The sequence below is a fragment of the Mastomys coucha genome, unplaced genomic scaffold (assembly GCF_008632895.1).
Source record: "Mastomys coucha isolate ucsf_1 unplaced genomic scaffold, UCSF_Mcou_1 pScaffold15, whole genome shotgun sequence".
NCBI classification, from domain to species: domain Eukaryota; kingdom Metazoa; phylum Chordata; class Mammalia; order Rodentia; family Muridae; genus Mastomys; species Mastomys coucha.
In genome coordinates this window covers 120,212,256-120,218,982 of record NW_022196897.1, presented here as the reverse complement: position 1 = coordinate 120,218,982, position 6,727 = coordinate 120,212,256, and the positions used below count along the sequence as shown (strand labels likewise).

At 40.7% G+C, this 6,727-nt stretch overlaps 1 long non-coding RNA gene across 1 annotated transcript in view; it reads left to right on the top strand.

The window, feature by feature from the left end:
* The window catches only part of LOC116092379, an 18,278-nt gene extending 12,009 nt beyond the window's left edge, over positions 1 to 6,269 (top strand). Inside the window, exons 2-3 of the long non-coding RNA XR_004119233.1 lie at positions 5,922 to 6,061; positions 6,163 to 6,269. This is a non-coding gene — a long non-coding RNA (uncharacterized LOC116092379). The remainder of the gene's footprint in view (positions 1 to 5,921; positions 6,062 to 6,162) is intronic.
* Positions 6,270 to 6,727: the final 458 nt, after the last annotated feature.

The window sequence follows — 6,727 nt, the reverse complement described above, 5'->3', positions numbered from 1 at the left end:
ACACACACACACACACACACACACACATATATATATACATATATATATATATATATATATATATATATCCAAAGGGTAGCCAGTGATTTATAGTACTGAAAGCTGGTAGACAAGTAAGCAAGGGGTAGTATTCATTGATCTTAAGATTCTGCAATTATTTTGTGGTTTTCATATTAAAAGTCAGGCCCTCACATAAGCCAGGCAAGTGTTATACATTCCCTTGGATCTCAAGCTTCAATCTGAAGTATACAATGCAGTGTCATCATTGACTCTCCAACATATGCAGCCATAAGCATTACAGATACAATCCAGCACATTCAGGATGACTATAGATTGTGGTCCCTGTTGTCTAATCCCAAACATGTTGCACCATCCCACACCAGAAACCCCACCCATTCAATAACAATATTTAATTTTTCTTGCTGAGTCACAGAAACTTCTGAGATCTAAATGTTCTTATTGTAGCTATCTGGTAATAATGGGGCCCCACACTAAATGTCTTTTAAGGTTGTCTTGTTCCACTCAACCTAATAGTGTTCTGATTCATCCACAGTGTATCACATATTAGAACTTCATTCCTATAGGCTTGGAGAGCTGTGAATGTGAAACGATGTAAATGGAACTGTGACTAGGAAAATGAGTTTGTCAGTTTCTTAAAATCTGAAACATACTTTCATCATTTGATTTGGAAATCTCATTCAAATCAAATGTAAGCATAACTGCGCACAAAATCCTGCAGGCAAATATACACTGGAAGTCCATTCATTATCATTTCTGCAAATTAGACACAAGGGTGTCTGTCTTATGTAGAGTTTTACTGCTGTGAACAGACACCATGACTAAGGCAAGTCTTACAAAGGACAACACTTAACTGGGGCTGCTTACAGATTCAGAGGTTCAGTCAATTATCATCAAGGTGGGAGCATGGCAGCATCTAGGCAGACGTGTGCAGGCAGAGCTGAGAGTTCTACGTCTTCATATGAAGGCTGCTCGTGGAAGACTGACTTCCAAGCAGCTAGGATGAGGGTCTTAAGCCGACGTCCTTAGTGATACACCTACTCCAACAAAGCCACACCTCCTAATAGTGCCACTTCTTGGGCCAAGCATATACAAACCATCACATTCCATTCCCCTGGACCCCATAGGTTTGTTCAAACACATGAGTCTATGTGGGCCATATCCAGCCATAGCACAATAAAATGTGCATTTAGTCCAACTTCCAAAACCCCCCATAGTCTATAGCAGTCTCAACAAGTGTTAAAAGTCCAAAGTTCAAAGTTTCTTCTGAGATCCATCCAATCACTTAACTGAAATCTCCAAATCAAGACAGGAAACCTGCTGGGCAAACCCCAAACATTGCATATCCATGTCTGATGTCAAAGCAGTGTTCTTTTCCTGGGCTGATTCCACTCCCTGTTAACAGCATTCCTCAGCAGATAGCCTACAGCTGTGGCATCTCAAAAATCTTGTGGTTTCCAAGATAACTTCAATGTTACAGCTTCTTATTTCAATGTCTGGGATCCACACATGATCTTCTGGGCTCCTCCAAAGGGCTGGCATAGCTTCTCCAGCTCTGCCTTCTTTAGCACTCTAAACTCAGGTTGACCCCCTCTACTGATGCTGTTTCAGGTGATCATCCACAGTACTGGCATCTCCAATATACTGGGGGGTGGTCTTCTACTGCAACTAGACTTCATCAATAGCCTCTCATAGACTCTCTTCATAGTGCCAAGTCTCAAATCTTTTGCATGACCCCTTCAGTCCCGGGACATCAAGTACAACTGAGGCTGCACCTTCACCAATGGCCTTCCATGGCCTCTCACAGTGCCAAGCCTCAACTGCTCCTCATAGCCTCTTCATGCCTTCAAAACCAGTACCATCTGGTTGGTGCTTACACATTACCAAGTTCAGCTGCTGCACAAAGTACAACCTTGACTATCTCTGGAGCACAGCTTCTTTGTGCTCTCAGAAAACAGTCCCCAGAAAACTTTACCTCAGTGATGCTGGTCTCCTCTTAATCACCACTAATTTCTTAGTTCCAGCTAACCAGCATCAATTGTCCCAATAGTCCCCTTCTGTTCTTGACTCTAAAGCCAGAGCCACATGGTCGAAGCTGCCGAGTTCTGCTGCTTGTAGGAGTTGGAACATGGCCCCTTTGTTCTATTACATTATCACTAGCTCTCTGTTTTCCAACAGTCTCACTGCCTAAGCTTGGCTGTCTTGTATCTTACTCTGTAGATTGACCTTGAACTCAGAGCTCTGCATGCCTGGCTCCTGGGATTAAAGGTGAATACCACCACACCTGGAGGTGAGCTTTTCTTCACCTAGAACTTGCTTTGTTCTAGGGTGGCCTTGAGCTCAGAGATCTGTTTGGGTTTATGTCCTTTGATTAAAGGTATGTAACACTAGGCCAGCATTTAATGCAGCTGGGTAGGATCTTGCCTCAAAGTCTCACTTCCTTAATCTGCTATCTCCTAGAACACAGGACTCCATTTCATTTCCTGGTGCCCCTTTAATACTTGAACCATATATTTTATATTTTTCTTTTCTAAGCTGCTACACTTGTTCAAAATGCTTGTAATGAAACTTACCCAAAAAACAAAGTCCCTACTGGGCTTTTTTGAGACTTCCTTTGTCAATGCAGTTAATATAAATCTCTTTACCTTAGCCTCAGGTAGACCCTTCAGACAAGGGCAAAAAGCAGCCACATTCTTCACCAAAATACCTCAACAACAGTATCTAGGTCACATACTAAAATTCTTCTCTGAAACCTCTTGGGTCAGGTCTGTACAGTTCAAATCACTCACAGCAACAAAGTCTTCCATATTCCTACTAAGATGGCTTATGAAGCCTCACTAAAAACATTCCATGGCTTTCCAAATCTAAAGTTCCATAACCCACATCCTTCCAAACAAAAGCATGGTCAGGCCTATCATGCAGTACCCCAGTACCTGGTACCAGCTTTTATCTTACTTAGGGTTTCACTGCTGTGAATAGACACCATGACTAAAGCAAGTCTTATAAAGGATAACATTTAATTGGGGTTAGCTTACAGGTTCAGAGGTTCAGACTGTTGCAGCGTTATCTCTGTCCAATCACATTAGGGCAGTGACAGGACTGTGACTGGACAGGAATAGAGAGGTGGAGCTTGAAGTAGAGGAGGGCAGGGAGAGGAAGGTGGGAGGTTCTTCATCATGGAGGCAGAAGAAGATGATGATTCAGACCCTTGTGGTTATAACAACCAAGTTAAGGTTTTTACAAAATAGATTAATTAGGTCAAAACATTGTCTTTATCATTTGGCACTGAAATTATTGTTTTGGCATCATATAACTGTGATCTTATTATTATATAAACCTGATTAGGTAATTAAGCCTTAAGAGTCACACTTTACTGGGTACTAGGAGCTAGATGAATGATTGTGGGGGTATGTAAAGCATTGTATGTGAGCAAGATGTTGCTGCTAGCTGGGAGAAAATAGCAAGAACCTGCCGAGACACAGTGTGTGAGAAGAAAATTCATGGCCAACAGGTAAAATCAGCCCAAGAGAGAGACCACATAGCTGCAAGCACATAAGCCCACAGCAGCAGGGCAGCCTTTTGGAGATCCCAAAAGACCTACAGCATGATGCTACATGACCCTACAACATAGATGATAGCTCCCTGGAGCTAATACGATTTAATGCTTGCCCTGAGAAATTGGATCTTACTTTGAGTAATCCTTCATGTCTATGCCTCTATTTGTCCTACTTTAAAATTGGAATTTAATTCTGTACCATTGCCACATGAATGCATATAACATTATTTTTGGTGTTCTGGGAGCTGACAGCTAAGAGTGTGTCTCAAATCACAGGAGACACATTGGATTTGGACATGTGAAAAATGTAGTAGGGATCATGAAGATATCTGGAACTCTTGGAGGTGGAATAAATGAATTTTTATTCATGTGATGGTCATGAGCTTTGAGAGCCCAAGGTGGAGTGTAATGATTTGAATATGAAATGCCTTCTACCAGCATATGTGTTGACTGCTTGGTTACTAAGTGGTGGTGGTATTTTGACAAGTAGTAAAATGCTTAGGAAGTAGGAATGGAGGAAATGGGTCACTGGGTCTGTGCCTTTGAGGGTTAAACCTAGTCGTAAGTACCTTCCACTTTTCCTGCAGGATGTGAGCAATCTCTACATCATGTCCCCACTGCCTCTTTATAGGCCCTAAAGCCACAGAGCCAAAAATCATGAACTGAAACCTCTGAAATTGAAGGCAAAAATAAATCTGACCCCTTTTAATTTTATGTCAGATATCTTGTAACACCAACACAATGGCTTACTAGTACATTATATTAGTTCATTCAAAGCATTTTGAATTTTTTTTTTGAGACAGGGTTTCTCTGTATAGCCTTGTCTGTCCTGGAACTTACTCTGTAGACCAGACTGGCCTCGAACTCAGATATCGACCTACCTCCGCCTCTCAAGTGCTAGGATTAAAGGTGTGTGCCACCACTGCCCAGCTGAATAAAAATATTTTCAAATTAGACTTCAGTTCATTATAATTTAAGGAGAATATCTAATAGGGCTCAGGGGAGGGACCTATTGCTTTGAAACTTTGACATACTAGCCAAATGCAAGATATTCCCTTTCTCATTTGGGTTTCTGGGTCCTCTAGCACCTTGAAGATGGCAATGAACATTCATACCACAAACTTGGATATGGGATTCCACAGGACAGCTGGATGTTTCTGTGCAATGGAATTAAATTCCATTGAATCAAACCCTTGAGAAAGTGGATCTATGCAAAGCTCAGACAATGCGTTCCTCCTTCTCTTTTATAAACATGTAGGTTGTGTGTGTGTGTGTGTGTGTGTGTGTGTGTGTGCACTCAGTAGACACTCAAAGATCAAAAAATCCTAGGACAGTTTATGGAAGCTGGTTCTCTCTTTCCCACTGTGGGTTGAAATTTATCTCCTCAAGCTTACCAGCAATAGCTTCTACCCACTAAGCCATACCACCAACCCTCTTTCTTTCCTTGACTATTTCCATATTTGTTTTCCCTTTAGCAACCCAGGAATTCCTTTGCCAGATGGGCATATCTGATTGCAGCTCTGTGTTTCCATTTGTCCTGAGTCCCCTTACTCTTTTGTTCTTCTGGTGTCAGATTTTCATCTCTTCATCTCCTAGCTCAGAACTTTCAGGGTGGCCTTAGTCTTTCTTATTTTCTAGAGAGTCTGGGCTCAAATAGTTTCCACTGGTTACCCTGTTTTATAGATGAGTATACTAGGGAAACTTCAAAGAAGCTAATTAAATGTGAAATTCCATGGATAGTAAATGGTCACATTCAACCCCATGTAACTCTATCAGATTTCCATCAGCTAGTGGTCCTGTGTCTGAGCCAAAGATGCAGTGTGTCCTGTTTGAGCAGTAAAGTGGCACAGGACTAGTGTGGTAATGTCCTAAAACTTGACCATTATTTCAAGAAGGTGGAAAAATAGCACTCAAACATGCAAAACAATTATGTTTCACTAATACATTTTAGGAGAGGGAAAGGGAAGTCTTGTATTAGGCAGGGCTCCAAAATCAAACACAAAGATCTGTGCTGTTCTTAGCTAAAGAGTTTAAGCTTGTCACACTCTCTAACTAGATCTCAATCTTCCCCATGCTAAATATTCCATTATTAAAATTAAATTGGCAAAATTTTTGTACAGCAAAGAAGCACTTGCCATGAATATAAAATGTGAATCTGGAAAAATCATGTTCTTTTGGCTTAAAATTGCATGCTTTGTCTTCACTTTTGCTAATTGTGTGTTTAAATTATTCTAAATTAGATAATAGATTTACATAGAACAGAAAGATACTCAATTAAAAACCTCCATTGTACCCTTTTCTTCCTATCTGTCAAGCTCACTTACATGTCATTGTGTTATCTTTCCAGGAGGAAGGGGAATCATCTTGTGATCCTCTCTGTTTGCAAGGAGCATGTTGTCACAAGAAAGACAGCGTGTCCAGTATCTGCTCAAGAAGTTGATGTTGTTAGGATCTGGTAAATTCAATGATATATGTTCAGAGGAACAGGTATTGTCTTCAATTATTTTTTAACATGTTTAATGGGTATTTTTTTACTTCATGTTTAATGTGTATTTTTGTGTGCATGTATGTCTGTCACATGACTGCAGTACCCATGGATGCCAGAAGAGGGCAACTGATCCTCTGGGAACTGGACCAGAGTCCTCCAAGAGCGGCAAGTGCTCATAACTTCTGAGCCACCTCTCCATGCACAGCCACTAAATGACTCACATGCAACTTTTAACACTTTTTACAAGAGTGACAATACTGCAAATTGAAAATCTTACAACAAGTAAGAAGACTAGTCAAAGTATCAACAAACTATCTTAGCTAGATTTGTAGGGGGAGGGTGGGAGCAAGTACAAACTCGGTTGAGAGAGGTGTGGAAAAAGCTTCTCTCATACAGTGCTTCTGGAAGTATATATTGAGAAAAACCCCTATGGAGGGTCATGGCTATAGGGCACCAGAGTAGTCCAGGTTCCAAATACCTATTACCTTCATTCCCCAGTAAAAAGTTACTATCCAGATGAACTTATATGTATTTAATGCAGGGTAGAGATGGCATTGTTCACTGAAACCCTATTGATGAGTATGCATTTCTAAATAATCAAATACCAGCCATAGAAATTTGTTCCTGCCTATTATGAATAGCATAGTATGCTTGTATATATCCAA